The 11425-nt window shown below is 59.3% G+C and overlaps 1 protein-coding gene across 2 annotated transcripts in view; it reads right to left on the reverse strand.

Moving 5' to 3' along the window:
• The window catches only part of FAM222A (family with sequence similarity 222 member A), a 31736-nt gene extending 26264 nt beyond the window's left edge, over nucleotides 1-5472 (reverse strand). The window contains exon 1 of one of the 2 annotated variants that reach the window (XM_040607670.1): nucleotides 5363-5472. The gene's annotated coding sequence lies outside the window, so the exon portion shown is untranslated. Of the gene's footprint in view, nucleotides 1-1777; nucleotides 5197-5362 lie in introns of those variants that run through there. The other variant, XM_040607677.1, reaches the window with a different exon arrangement.
• Nucleotides 5473-11425: the final 5953 nt, after the last annotated feature.

Below are 11425 nucleotides of genomic sequence, written 5' to 3' on the forward strand. Positions count from 1 at the left end.
AGAGATGACCTACGAGAGGCAGATGGCGAAAGCCTTGGAGAGCATCGGACCCCGGGATGCGCCTCCCCTCATCGGGGCAAGGAGGGGGCTGCACACCCTGATCCCATGCAGGGGGATGGGGACACTGCCGAGAGCTAGGTCCCCCCACTATAACCCCCCTCCTCACCCAGGGCTAGCCCCTCCAAAATGCCTCCCCACGTCAGGGCTGTCCCCTGGCCCCCGCACCGTACGGCTGGCCGTTTTGGGTTAAAACGCTGATGTATTCTCTCTTTAGCGAAAGGAGTCCCAGGGGCTATAAAAATTCCCAGCAGGCTCCTGTCAGTCTCAGGTCATTAACTTTCTTTCATTGGGAGTTTGTTTACAGCCAGCCATAAATAGCGGCGCCCGTGCTGCTCACCAGCCGGGACACCCGTGCAGGAGGGCACAGCACCCCAGGGTGCGGGGTACGGCGCTTGCCCCCGTATTGACTTTTCTCACATCCTGCATTTCTCACTGGCCTGGCACCCCAGTCGGCACGCCACAGCATGGCTGCCACGGTGCCATTTGCCACAAAACCACCTCAGCCCTGCAAATCGATGGGGTCACCTTGCACGCAGCTGGAGGGAGCCGGGGCACGTGCTTGGGTGCGCCTGTGGCTCACTTGTGGTCTTTCCTGGAGGAGGAGGAGGAGGAGGAAGGTAGCCAATCTGAGTTGCTCGTGTGGGCAACCAGCCCCCAGGACCTGCCCTGCACCTTCACCCAGCCCAGCACCCGCTGCAGGGGGAGTCCAGCCCCTGCGCCCATCACGGGCACTGACCTCGCGTCAGGACCTCTGTGTGTTTGAGAGATGTCCCTGTGCACAGAGCCCCGGCAGGGACCCCAACACCCCTCATCTCACCGCAACCTCCACCTCAGAACCTCTGCCCTTCCCTGGCAGCCCCTAGGGCACTGCAATGATTTACCAGCATGGAGGTGGAAAGCAGGAGAGCCAAGCGCATTGCCAGCATGGCATCACGCTCTAGCCGGGCTGCTTTCCACATCAGGGCTCCTCCATGCCCGAGCACACCCAGGATGGTCTCGGAGCACCCACATCCCACCACCTGCCCGAGAGATGCACCCACGGCACTGCTGAAGCTCCCACACCGGGAGCACAGCCCAAACCCCACCAACGCCGCAGCAGTCTCCCCGTGTGCCTACCGGTTGGGAGCCTGCCGGGTGCAGGTGCCCAGGGCTGGCAGTGGCACTGCAGGTGATCAGGAGCTTTATTTGCCGTGAGCACACGCGGCAGCTCTGCCACGGCCGTGCGAACCCACCAGCTGCAGCTCGAATAAAGACACGGGATCACAGGGCTCCCGAGAACCGTGACTCGGCAGGGCTCAGCCAGAGCGCCGGACGCTAGTTTAGTATTTACCCCCCGGCCTGAGCCCAGCAAAGCAGCTGGCACTCCCTGCTTTGGGGGGGGCTGAGCAGGGAACCTCAGAGCCCAGGCTCCCCGCTGCTGGCACATCCAGCTCCCCATGCTGCCCGGCTCAGCTCCATCAGCCCTACACTGGCACGGATGCCCAGTGTGGGGTGTTGGTGGCATGCCCCCCCCCTCCATGCCTCACCCCAGGCTGAGAAGGAGAGCTCCTGGGGGTAAACAGCCACAGCCAGCACAGCAGGGTCGCAGCAGCCAGCAGCCCACCTCTCATTTAATTTCACAGGATGGCTACAAGAACAGCCGATGCACGGGCCGAAAGCACAGTCCAGCAGCACCCCAGGCTGCGCAGTGGGCTAAGAGATTAAACCCCAAACTCACCCACGGTGACTTCTGCTCTTCCGGGACCCATCCCTGGGAGAGCAGGGACTCGCCAAAAATCACAGCCTCATCACTCATGGTCCCCCACGTCTATGGAAATATCTATATTTTAATCCATATACTGGCACAACCTGTAATCAGAGCAACACAAATAGCCCCTGCTTCCCATGTAAATTAAAAACACCCATTAGGCAGATTTCAAAAGATGTCAGTAGGCTTATAATTATACACGACATCCTTCCGAGATAAAAGCGATTACCGAGGATGCAAATCACTTAGCAACCAATCAGTGCCCCCAGAGTGCAAAGCACTGACCAGCCATCCATTTTCGCCTCGTCCTTTTATTCCCTGCATCGAGCAAATACAAACACAGATAAAGAGAGGCACAATAGCTCTTGACACGCAAATAGGTTAACATAATAAAGCCAGCTTTAGCCGGCTCACTCGAGGGAGAAAAGCAATTCTCAGGCAAGCAGGAGGTAATAAAACAGGGCTTTTGTGTTCCTGGCTCCCATTCTCACCCCTGCGCCAGCTTTGCTGCATTAGCTGATAGGCATCGTGGTTTGATTGAATTACCTTTCATGAATATTAGCTTTTTGAGGAATGCGCAGGCAGCAGAGAAAGAAGAAATGTCTTATTTTTGCATGCATGCGCCCGCTGCAGACGGACATGCGGCGGCACAGATGCCGGCGGGGCTGGGAGCGGGGTCCCGGCAGGTGCAGCCCCCGGCCCACCCCGCCAGCTGCAGCATCCCTGCGGGCACCACCAGCCGGGCTGGGGGGTCACCACACACGGACTCCCCTCACCCGAGGATCACGCACCACCAGCAAAGGACCTTACCCTGCCCGGAAAGAATATCCTGCTCTGTCCCCAAAAGGAGCCATGGGGTCACCAAGGCTCCCACCACCCATCCCGTCACTCTGGCACCCGCCAGGCTCAGGGGTGGCACCCACATCCCTGCCCTTGGTACCCCGACAGCAGGAGGACAGCAGGGTGGGCTGGCTCCCACCAAATATTTACGAGGCTGTGGCTCCCCGTGGCGGGTCAGGATGCGGCTGGAGAGGGATGCGGGGCTGCCCAGCTTCGCCGCAGATTTTCCCACACAAGTTCAGGCCACGCAGGAAACCTGCTTCAGGCAAAAATTAACTCTGCTGCCTGGCAGGGATGCAAACGGCCAGCACTAACCCCGCACGCCCGGCGGGAGCAGCTCAGGGATGGCGGCGGGCACAGAATGCCGTGCTTGGCAAGGACCACCACCACGGGGTCATGGGACCTGGGAGACCCTGGGCCCTGGGAGATGGAGCCCTTCCCCGGGTAGGGCAACATCCTACAATCAAAAGCACCAGGAGGGAAGGGGCTCCTCCACAGCCTGCTCAGGGGATGGGCGCGTGTTTCAGGCTCAGATAAGACTCATAACCACAGAGGGGCTTAAAAAAATGAGATGATGGCCTCCCTGGAGGGGCTCTGTCCCCCTGGGCACGGCATGGCAGCAGCTACCCCATTCTCCTCCCACCATGGGCTTCTCTGCTCCAGACTGGGGATGAATATTCACACCCAGATATTTTAATTTTCAACGATACAGCCAGCTGAAACGGGGCTAACCTCGCATCCAGCACTGCTCTGGCACACAGACTGTGCCCCACCAGTACCGGCCCACTCAGCCAGCAGGGAAGCCGTTCCTAAAGCCAGGAAAACAAGCCAGGCTCCCGCTGCCAGGGAACAGCTTTCTCTTCCCCTGCTCTACACACAAGGTCAGAAGAAGGCACCACGGCGAGAGCTCCCCTTCTCCTTCCACTATGGCTTTGAAGCAGCCTAACCCAACAGCACATGACTCACACCATGGCTTGCCCCGGCACCTGAAAATCCACTCCTGAAAGTTTTACAGATCCGTAATAAGAAAAATCCCTCCCGAGGACACCAGGTGCCCTCTGCCAGGGATGTTTCCTACCTCACATCCCTGCACCGGAGCCCACGTGCGAAGGTTTTGCCGGCTGCGGTCCTGCCGGTGCACAGTCCACCTGGACCACCAACCACCGGCATGTGCCCAGACAGTGAAACCGCACTGCAGGGGCATGGGAAGGTACAAAACTGCCAAATGCCACAAAATCATCTCGAGCAAGATGAGGGACACCACTTATTGAGAGAGGGGTCGCGTGGCTCTGCCCCCCCACACCCGCAGAGCCCATGGCCTCACACCCTGAGCACTCTGCCTTCCAGGCAAGCATGTCGCCCACCCAGGACAGCTGCCTGCAGCCTCCGAACAAGAGCATTACAAGCAGGAGGATGCACATATATACATACACACACACACACATCTCAAAAAACTCCCTTACAGAGACATCTCTGCCCCGACAACCAGAGCCAGGCAACCTACCGCTGGCTGCCTTATGCCAAGCAAATTCATCCCTCGAAAAGCACCCAGCATGGCTGGAAAACTTTGCCACTGCCTCTCCTTCAGAAATAAAGCCACAGGGCCGGAGCTGTGCCATGGTTTCAAGCCGGCTCAGCGGTGCCCTGCAGCCGGCCGTGCCGAGCTGCCGGCAGCTCTCTGCACCCAGGCCCTGCCTCTCCAGCCATGAAATTCCCACGATGTGACAGCTCTCCCCAGAGCCAGATTCGGGTGCTGGGGCTGAGCCACCCCCGCCAGCACCGGGAACACCTTGTTTTCTGTTGGGGACTGAGCCGGAGAGGCGGCACAGCCCGCTCGTTCCCAGCAGGAGCTGGTCGCAGCCTTGGAGGATGCCCAGCCATGCTGCCCGTGAGCTCTCGGGGACCACGATGCCTTGTCCCTGTGGATCACATTCCCAGAACTGATGGTCCAGAAGATGCTCCAGGGATGCTTCCCTTGTGCAGCAGGGCTTGTTTCGGGAGATGCCTTCGGCCCGCAGACATCTCTGCGGGGCTCAGCCACCCGGCCCGGCGACAGCAGCCGGGGAGATGGGCTTTTCAATAAAACATCGCAGGGTGGCTCCTTTTCCTCTCCGCTCCTTTGTGACCGGCGGTATCCACACCAGTGAGGGTCCATGGTGGGGCTCTGCCACCACCCGCTCCGGTGGCCCTGTGGGGTCAGGCACATCCACGCCGCCTCCCTGCCCGAGCCGGCTCCGGATGGAGGAGAAAAAACCTTTTTTTTTTTGTTTTCATTTCTTCCCTCTTTTTCCAGGCGAAAAGGGGCAGCCGGGGTCGGCGGAGAAAGCAGCAGCTGACGGACGGCTCACGCTGGAAGTGTCTCAGCTTTCCTCGTGGAGGCACCCGTGGATATTTTATTTCCATTGAGTCAGGCGACCCAAAAAGCCATAAAAAAAAAAACAACACCCAAGAAAGAAAAAAAAAAAAGTTGCTCCCGTTCCTCTCCGGTAGCGACGGGCGAGCCGGTCCCCAGCCGGCGGCGGTGGCTCCGCGCCCGCCGTGTCCTCCCCGCGGCTGCGCGGCCGGGGGAGCCGGGCACCGCGCTGCGGCGGCGCCGCCTCCTGCTGCGCTCCGGGAACCGGAGCCCCCCGGTCCCCCCGCGCCCCCCCCGCCCCCCCCCACGCCGGTAACCCCCCCCCGCCCCCCCGGTGCCCGCCGCCGCCGGCCCCCCGTTACCGTCAGAGCTGGATCCGGGCCGGCTCCGGCCGCTGCGGTGCGGGGTGCGCCGGGCCGCCCCCCCCGGGCCGCGCAGCAGCAGCGGCGGCGCCCGCCCGGCCCCCGCGCCCCGCCGGCGGCCCGCCCCGCCCCGTGCGCGGCCAGCGTGCGGCGGCTCCCGGCGCTCTGCCCCCGGGGCGGGGGATAAGAAAAAAAAATATCCGGGAGGAAAAAAAAATTTTTTTAAAATAAATTAAAATAAAATAACCCCCGCGCGGATAGGCTCAGGCGGCGCGGGGACCCCCGGGGGCATCACACCGCGGGCCCTCCGGTTCCTTTGTGCGGCGGCGGCAGGGGCCCGCCGGCGCGGGGCGGGCAGGCCGGTGGCGGGGCGGTGGCGGCGGTGGCGGGGCGCGGCCCCTCGGCGCTGCCTCCCGCCCGGTGCGCGGCTGCGGCGACACTGAGCGCCCCCGCGCGGGGCCCGGCGGCCGCCCGCGGCTCGGCCCCGCCCCCCGGCGCGTTACCATGGCGACGCCGCCGCGCGTCCTGCGGGGAGGGGCGGGGCCAGCCCGGCACACGCGCCCCTTTCGCGGGAAAATCCGAACCGGCCGGCGGCAGGCGCCCGGCGCGGGACTGCGGCTCCCGGCGTGCCCCGCGAGTGGCCGCCGCGCCACGGCCCCGCTTGGCGCCGCGGGTCCTCATGGGAGTTGTAGTCCCGCCACCGGGGGAGGGGGGCTCTGCGGGGATCCCCCCCCACCCCCGCCGGGGTCTCGACGGCACGGAGACGGGCCGCGGTCCCCCCCCGCCCCGAGGTGCCGCAGCTCCGGCAAAGAGGGGATGGGACCTTGGCTGGAGCTAATTCCAGCCAGACAGCGCTCCCCGGGGTGGCCACCATGGCGGTGGTGGTAGCCACGGCTGAGCCCCCCGGGGCTTGCACAGTCACGGCACGAGTCCTCAAGTCCTTTAGTCCATCCCCAACCCCAGCGGTCCCCGCCGTAGGCCGTCAGGGCATGAGCGGCTGCCGGTAGGGCTCGGAGAAGCAGCCCGTTCACTCTTGTCTATAATGATGCCAAGGAGCCCCCTGGGGCTCTCCCCACCCAGCACCCCCGAAACAGCCCAGCCTGTGCCCCCAGGGTTCCCCACTGCCCAGCACCCCCAAAACAGCCTAGTGTGTGTCCCCAGGGCTCCCCACCCCCAGCACCCCAGAGCAGCCCAGCCTGTGCCCCGGCACTTGCTGCCTTCCCGCCACTCCCCTCCCTGGCTCCCGCCTTGCAGCACTGAGCTTTGGGGAGTTTTGGGGCCATTTGGCTTCTTCTCGGGACCTTTCCAGCTCCCCCATCCAGGGAGGCACCGGCAGTGCCTGGCATGTGCTGGAGGGGAGCTGAAACCCAGGAGCTGCGCCAGCATCCTCGGGATGGCCGACCCTGTGAAGATGCTCCAGTCACCACTTCTGATCCAGCAAACGCTGAAGGTTAAGAAATTAAAATAATAGCTAGATACGCTTTCAGGAGAGCGATTCCTCTATGTAATTATAATACGTATTATCCTCCCTATGAAAATACATTATATTGAATAAATTCCCTCTTTGAGCGGGGCTATTCATACTATTCATTTGTTTCAGTTCAAACAGTTTTAGCTCATATATCTGGCAGGTTCTTGTGCAGCTTTGTACGTTCTCTGCAGCTTATTTATCTGCTTTCCAAGTTGCAATATAGGCCAGCGATAAGAATAAAACCATTACAGATTTGTGAACAGCACTTAGATTTTTCAAAGATAATTTAATCAAAGCTATTAGTAAGTCAGGAAGAAAGATTGCTTTTTATTCGGAACAAAAAAAAAAAAAAGAAAAGCAGCTCTCGTTCTTCTTAGAAAATGTTTTAACCACCTGAAGTCACTCACAAGGACTTGAAAGGGTGACGGCATTTTTTGCTGGGGAAGAGATCCGTCTTGAAATAGCAAACTTCAAAAGGTGGGTGTTTCGGCACTGCCTTCAAGAAGATACTATTAAGCACTTCTGACCTCCCCATTTACATTCCTTTTTTTTTTTTTTTTTTTTAAAGACTTTACAGAGGAGAAACACTTTTGTGATTCAGGGAACCCGTGAATACTTTGCCGGAACATAAATTTCACCCAGTGATGTTGGGAACACAAGGAGAGCCTTAATCTGCTAATGAATGAGCTCTGCAAAGTGAGACCGGGCTCTGCTTCCACATCCAGAGGGATTGAATTGCAAAAAGGAAGCGGGCAGCCCCTCGCTGCTGGAGGAGAGATTTTTAAAAGTCCTTCTGCTTTAGCACAAATAAATAATGCATCGCCCGGATTTGGGGTGGCAGTGGGCGCATCCTTCCCCTGCGGCACCGGGGAGCCCACCCAAAGTTGTCCATGCCAGCTGCTCGCCATGGCACTAGGGAATTGGAGAGATGTGGGATCCTAACGGCAGGTCTTTAAGATGACGGTGTCCCTTTAATTTAATATCATTATTTTTGACCGGCGCTAGCAATCCGGAGCGCTGAGCATTTTCATCTCTCATCCTGACAAAGGCACGCTGTAATTCTTTGACCAAAATGTCAGTCTGCTCTGGAAATGACTGGCCCTCAGAATGAGAAAGATTTCCAGGGGATTAAAACCGGGCCATTACTCTCAGCTTTAAATGCATTCAAGGCTCTGAAAACCGTATCTGCTTTCGTTCCTTTTGTACGAAAAGTTATTGACTTATCAAGGTTAAAATACATTCAGTATGGCCCAATAAAACAGGGATATCTCCGCATTCGTGCTGTCATTTGCAGGTCCGTTTTCATGGCAACAGGGCTCTTTTCTGCACATTAAACGGTTCAGTTGTGCAAAGTTCAGACATTACATAAACAGAGAGGTAACAACAAAAAAAAATCAATGAGCTCATAGGCATGGAAAAAGGAGATAGCATTGATCGGGGCCGGCATCGATATTTGGGATCGCTGCCTCCTGCCCCGCTTGCAGCCCTCCTGTGTAGGCAACAGGGACACAAAGAGATGCTGAAGGACACGGCGGGGGGACGGTGTCTTCACTGCTGTCCCCCCCCCCCCCGCCCCACCCCACCTCCTGCCCATCATTAATCTCACCAGGGCACAGTGAGGGTGGCAGGGGATGCCCACTCACCAGGCTGAGGGTTTACTGGTGCCAACAAAGATGTCATTGCACAGGCGGGCACTTCCCATGGCTGGTTCCTTGGCTAATGAACCCAGTCCCCCTTCTACGGCACATCCCGGGAGGTTTTTCCCAGCTCCCAGACATTTCCAAATGCAGCACCCCAAGCGGCACTGCCAGGATGGGGATCTGGAGAGGTGGCACCTTGCAGGCAAGGACTGGGAACGTGGGGGACACGAAGACATCGAGCACCTTCGTGGCGGTGCCAGCCACGGTGACTCCAGCAGCACCAGGCTGCAGGCACAGAGGAGCAAGGCGCTGGCAGTCGCGGCGGGGTGCGGGGTGTTTGGGCGAGTGACTTTGATGCTGATGGGAGATGTCAAGCTTTTTGCTTCCCAGTCAAGGGGGTGAGAGAGATTCCGGCGTTAAAATGCTCGTTAGAGGAGAGACACCAACATCTGTTGGGAAAGCAAATGGAGAGCCGGGAGAGGAGTGAGACGGCCATGGGCAGCCAGGCGTGAAGCGGGAGGAGGAAGGCGGAGGAGGAGGAAGGCAGGCAGGAATGGGGGTCTCTCCAAGCTGCTGCTGTGGCACAGAGGATCTGCTGCCCTTCACCCTGCGTACAGTGCATGGGCTTGCTCCTGCATTCCAAATCTCCCCGGAGTGAGAGTGAAATTTACCCACTGGGAAGCCCGAGGCGAGAAGCTGGTCCCATATGGCCCCTTGCAAGGGTCCCAGGGGCCAGAAACAGCCTGAGAGCCAGGGCCAGCCTGGGAGAGCCAGACCTGAGGGGCACGGAGGGCAGGCGGCTGGTCCAGGCAAGGAGCCGTGTCCCAGGAGCATCCTCCTCGCTGTCCCCCTGGGTGACACTGCTGTGGGCGGTGGCGGAGGTGAAGAGCTGGGCAGTATTTGGGGGCAGCTGCCTCGGGTGCTGCAGGGGTCAGGAAGGCAGAAGCTCCTGTGCTCCGTGGTTGCTCCCCCCCACCCCCCAGTTTATTTATAGATTCAGCAAGTTATTCAACTGAAACAAATCTCTGTTTCAGTCAGGTCCTGGAGCCAGCAGCAGCCTGCATTATCTCCCAGGCAGCCATACATTAGGCAGCACGTTTTCTATGGGGGCATCAGTAGCCCAGCACGAACAACCCAGCTTTTGCAGGCTGCAAGGAGGAAGGGGCAGGGTGACAGTCCCCAGGGCACAGGCAGTGACATGAGAGCCATCCTAAGAGCAAGCCGGGACAGACCCGTCTGTGGCAGGGGGGATCACCCTGCAAGGCTCAGGGTGGGCTGGCTGGGGCGTGGGGGTCTGGGGTGAACTCTGCCCCTCCAGCACAGCCCCCTTGACAGCAACGCTGGGAGCAAGTGCTCGCTGTCAGCCGCAGTCTATTTTTGTTCCCTGCTTAAAAATATCCCTGTCTGGGTCACTGGCACATGATGGATCATCGCTCCTGTGACTTCCCCCAGGGTCTTCCCAGCTCCGAGATGAGGAGCCGAGTCAGGCTTCCCACAAGAGCCACCCGCACCCTTCCCACCCCAGAAAAGCACCGAGGGGACATCACAGCACCCATGCTCTGGGGGTGTGAGAAACACCCCCGTGCTCCCGGAGCCAGGGCATGATGGAGGAACAGCCCCAGCCATGCCCCAGCATGGCCCCGTGCCAGCTCTGCATCCCAGCAGTGGCCAGGGAGCATCCCGGGGTCACCACGTCCTCGCTCTCTGCTGTCCCCGCACTCAGTCCCCTGCCAGTGATGGAGTGGATCCATGTCTTTTTCTTTTCTTCTCATTTGTATCTTCTGAAAAATTCAACCTTGCTCAAAAGCTGGGGTGAAAGCCCTTGTAAGCAGGGACGGGAGCGCAAAGAAGAGCAGATTCCAGCCTGCGGTGCATTTTCTAGCCCTATTAGTCACAAGCCTCTGATGCCACGAGAGATACGGGGCTGACTGACAGGTGATTTGGTTTTATCTCACCTGGGAACGTTTCATATCCGGCACAGGGCCATTCCGCAGCCTTTTTGTGCTGGAGCTCTCAGCAGCATTGCTGGGTGGAGGGGCAGCCGAGGGGGGTCCGGGGTCCCCCCACTCCTCCAGCTGCCGAGGGGACCTGCAGTGGGCAGCACCCTGGCATCACAGAGCTGCAAAGGCACCACTCCCAGGGAGGGGTCAGCAGTCACAGCCACCTCCAGCTGGGTACTGTCCCCCTCTCCCGTGGGCATCACCTCTACCTTGATGGTCCCCAGGGCACCTTTCAGCCTGCAGAGCCCCACGGGGTGCCTCCTCCTTTGGCAGGGGGTCAGAGCTCCACTGTGGGGGATTCACCGGATCCTTGGCTGAAACCTTTGGGCTTTGTGAGTGATCAGATCCTGGAAACAGGAGGTGATCAAGGCTGGGAATGATGCTGCTTCTGGGTTTGCTCCTGCCCCATCCCTTGTGTACGGTGTTATGTACCTTTCTCCTGCATGGATTTTTGTTGAATTTCCCTTCCGTTGCTCTACAGCTAGTTTCCCTCTCCCCCAAATGACTTGATTACTATGTTTAATTGTATTCACGGAGCGGTGCTGGTGTGTGCTGTCAGCCTGGATTACAGGGTGGTCTCTGCTGAGGGGGGCAGCCCTGGGGGAGCTTGTGGCTGTGGGCAGCTGGGCTGAAAGCTGGGCTCCCAGAGCGGTATCAGAGAAAACTGGAGGTTCCCAGGAGATCTTCACCTTTAACTTATTTCCTTCTTTCCCCTCCAAATCTGCTGACATTTGGAAAAGGGGAATCATTGCAATTTGCTTGTTTCAGCAAGTTCCCCTTCTCCCCTGTGCTGCTTCTGGCTCCACACGGCTCTGCCGGGCTGTCAGCGGCCCCGGCACGGCGGAGGGCACTGGCATAGGGGAAGAGGAAGGTGAACAATGCCTGGGCCCACTGTGGTGGGGTGGGCTGGTACCCATGGCTGTGAGCAATGCCCAGTGGCCCCAAGCGATGC

This window comes from Falco naumanni, chromosome 1 (assembly GCF_017639655.2).
Source record: "Falco naumanni isolate bFalNau1 chromosome 1, bFalNau1.pat, whole genome shotgun sequence".
Classification (NCBI taxonomy): Eukaryota; Metazoa; Chordata; class Aves; order Falconiformes; family Falconidae; genus Falco; species Falco naumanni.